Consider the following 3,903-nt stretch of genomic DNA (forward strand, 5'->3'; position numbering starts at 1 on the left):
TTACCTTCATGTTTACTCATATTTGCTTTAAAAAACAAACAAGACCATTCATATAATTTTATATATAAAAGTTTCTCAGGAAAAGCAACATATGTGCAGAGCCCCCCAAGCACCAGAGAGGTGGCCCCTCACACTTCCTATCTGCAGAGTAAAACTGGACAGAGAACAGGAAATGTGATTCCATTCTGTTCTTAACTGTTTCCACCTACGCAGTCAGTTTTTCAAGTCAAGGTTCTATTCCTTTGCTGCTGTGTTTGTTTTGTTCCAATGTGGGAATCAGGCTTTTCAGTCCAGCCGTGACTTTATTTGGAACTTCTTGGTCAGTACTCTGTAGAAGGCTGGAAAGAATAGTAGCACCCCAATTTACGCTGACCCAGGACTTCAGGTTCTTCAGGCCAACATGCTCTACTAGGGTCTTTGCAAAACGACCTTCTCTTCCATCTTTTTGTCTTGCTCTATCATCCATTGCACAATGAGGCATCCTGCGGGACGTTCAGCAACATGAAGCTTTCCATCCTGGCCCCAAGGGGCAGTTCCACTGCTGCCAGGCTGGTGACGGCGTTCGAGGCGTTCAAGGCTGGTGACGGCGTTCAACCGTTTCATCGCTGATTGTCTCCAGCGATGGGTCCCAGGATGTCAGACACCAGCACACATGCAGATTTATCGACACCATCTCTTGGGCATTTCTTTCTATGTAGTTTAACAAAGCTAGAGCAATAAATTCTAAGAGCTCGCGACAGCAGATCTCTGTGTCTTTCTTACTGTGTGCATTTCTGTTTCCTTTCTGCAGAACTTCAGTGATCTCTCATACTGCATGCGCAGGGTCTCTGGGACTCAGTAAATACAAGACCTTCCTTCCCTATTTGTCATTTACTAGGTTAGACGAAGAACTGATAATTTCTGATATGATTATCTGCTTCACAAGCTTAGTATCATCCATACAATCAAATGCCAACAACAAAACCAAATGCGAGTACTGGCCACTAGCCACTTTTTTTGACATATCTTCACTGTTTTCACGGTTACCTTTCTGTTCTTGGGCGCGGTGCTCCACAATCAGTACATGGCCACTTGGGCATGGTCACGTTGGGGTCGGGGACAGGTGCACCTCTGCCTCAGGTCTGATCTGGGTTTTGGGGTTGCATAGGTAAAAACATCCACGATGGGGCTGGGGAGATGGCTGAGTAGAATAAGACTTGCCTGGCAAACAGAAGGGCCTGAGTTCAATCCCCGGTTCCGCAAAAAAGAAAAAAATAAAGTCCAAGAACACTTTACGACTAATGAGTGCTTAATCCCGGCTTCATTTTGAGCCACTGGAGTTAGAATCTGTTTCATTTCATCCATAATAAGCTCTAATTTTTCAGGCTACACCTCTAACACCTTGTCCAGAGTTGGGTGTTCTGCAGACTTGTAAAGCTTAAACGTGTACCGTAGGGCTACTTGGTCAGCATGTTCCTCCGCTCCACAACGGCCTCGTCACTGCACGGGCACTCCACGAGGGCCAAGCCTTCTGCGGGCTGCAATATCTTCCTCACGTGGCCTTTAAAACTTCTGATCACCTCTCCAATCTGTGGTCCACTTCCATACATGAGAAATTTCTTAGCAATTTTAGTGGACTATTTGGCTTTACTTAATTCAACCAAATCATCTCACAACTCTTCAAAAGCTTTTTTCTCTGTTCTTCATAACCATACTGAATATAGCACCGAATCACACTGGTGGAATCGTGCAATTGCGATAGTTTTAATTTTCCCTTGAATCAACTTCTGCAAATTGCTCATCGACTTCACTGATTTTTCTTTGTCACAATCCTTTCCTCTTATGATCTTGCTTTTGCTCGAGCAACAATGTCAATCTGAGCGACCTGCTCTGCTTTAGTTCTTCTTTTATGAACTCATCCCATTTCAGATTCTTGGATGCTGATTCGTCACTGCTACCATCAGCCTGGAAATTTCTCTTCTTGTTGAATTTATTTGTTTGCTGGAATTTGCTCTTTGGTCCTTTGTCCCCTTGCTGCTTGTTCTTGAATTGTTTCACACCACTTTCCCCGGGTTTTGTGATACTTTTCCCAAGCTTCTTAGACATAACCTCAGGTCCCCTCTCCTTAACAAACTCTCTGAGGCATGTCTTAGAAGAACTAGAATCACTGTTTTTCTGAAATTTGTTTCCTTCTTGTAAAGACTTTATGCTCCTTCATGCGAACATTTTTCCCCTTCTACTTTCATCATAGCAACTTGCACATGTCCAGCCAAGAGACCCAAATTTACTTTTAATCTTCATCTGAATGGGTTTTCAACAGCAAATTCTGCTGGGGAATATACCCAAGAAAATAAAATCAGAACAAGCACACCATAAAATAGAGCTTTGGGTAAACATACTTCGCTATACACTTATTCTGTGAGGCAAGTTCAATATTCCTGGATTTGATTCTGATACGACAAAGTAATTTGATACTGGGATGGCAAATAATTATTGGATTAAATATTTTTTTAAAAACCCCATATGGGGACTGGGGAGATAGTTCAGTAGAATAAGTGCCTTCCTGGCAACACAGGGTCCTGAATTCAATCCCCAGTACTGAAAAAAAAAATAAATAAAAAAAAAAAAAAATATATATATATATATATATATATATATATATATACTCACACAGTGCACAACTCTGAAATGAGTTCTGAAAGACATTTAGCTATTAACAATTACAGACTAAATTGTGATCTGTAATTATAGACCTCCTCATAGGAAATGAAGACTTCAGGTGCTGTAATATTTGAAAGGTGCCCAGAAAGGCATGTGAAATAAACATAATGCAATATTGAGAATTTCTTCTTCAGTATATATAATTATGTATTTGAACATTGCAATTGGAAGTGATAGGTCATTGCACTAAATAAGATCCCATAACCAACTCATCTCAAGATAGTAAAGCACCAAAAACCCTCAGACATTGTGTCTGTTCTTTCCTAGGCAATCTGATCATAAATAGACTTAACTTGAATATAGAACAACCTCGCTAATCTCACAAGTGTGAAGACGCTTTCTGCAGACATCTGCCTTGGGGGATGGTGACGATCACCCTCTAGTGTACTGCATTCCTGAACAAGCCACAAACTAACTCACGATTAACGTGGTTAGATATTATCCCTTGCAGGAAGGGTCTTACAATTCTATTCAACAAACCAGACTGTCTTCCTTCATCATTCCTTCACCTGTCACTCAGTCGTGCCTATGGCTGATAGGTGCAAGCTATTCACAGGTTGCTGCTTCAAAGGGGACTACAAGTACAAAGACCATCTCTCCCCATAGGACTTTGAAAGATAGCACAGAAGACAGACAAGTGACAGAAGAAGAGATGAGCTGGGCACTCAGACCACCAAGCACTGCTATGTGAGTGGAGAAGAGCACTTAACTCAATCTGGAGGAGTCAACAAATTAGTTTCATGGATGAGTAGGTGCCTGCACTGAGATTATATTGCTGCAGAATGCCTTAGAACCAGTAAGATACTAGGAGAACTAAGCAGATGCTTGTCATGGGGAAGGAAGGTAGTATTGAGTGAAGGAATTTCTAGCTGTAAAGGAACCCACACAGGTCAGGCGTTGGGGTGCACATCTGTAATCCCAAGCACTTGGGAGACTGAGGAGAATTGCAGTGAGTTTGAGACAAGCCTGGGTTACATAGGTAGCTCAACATCAGCCTAAACTGCAGAGCAGGAACCTACCTCAGAAAAGAAGAAAGGAAGGAAGGAAGGAAGGGAGGAAGGGAGGAAGGGAGGAAGGGAGGAAGGGAGGGAACAAGGAAGAAAGGAAGGAAGGAAGGGAGGAAGGGAGGAAGGGAGGAAGGAAGAAAGGAAAGAAGGAAGGAAGGAAGGAAGGAAGGAAGGAAGGAAGGAAGGAAGGAAGGAA

General features: G+C 42.4%; 1 pseudogene; it reads right to left on the reverse strand.

Annotated features, from left to right (window-relative positions):
• Positions 1–205: 205 nt before the first annotated feature.
• Positions 206–3,903, reverse strand: part of LOC101580288 — an 8,661-nt pseudogene continuing 4,963 nt past the window's right edge.

The sequence above is a fragment of the Octodon degus genome, unplaced genomic scaffold, assembly GCF_000260255.1.
Source record: "Octodon degus isolate 3935 unplaced genomic scaffold, OctDeg1.0 scaffold00014, whole genome shotgun sequence".
NCBI lineage: Eukaryota > Metazoa > Chordata > Mammalia > Rodentia > Octodontidae > Octodon > Octodon degus.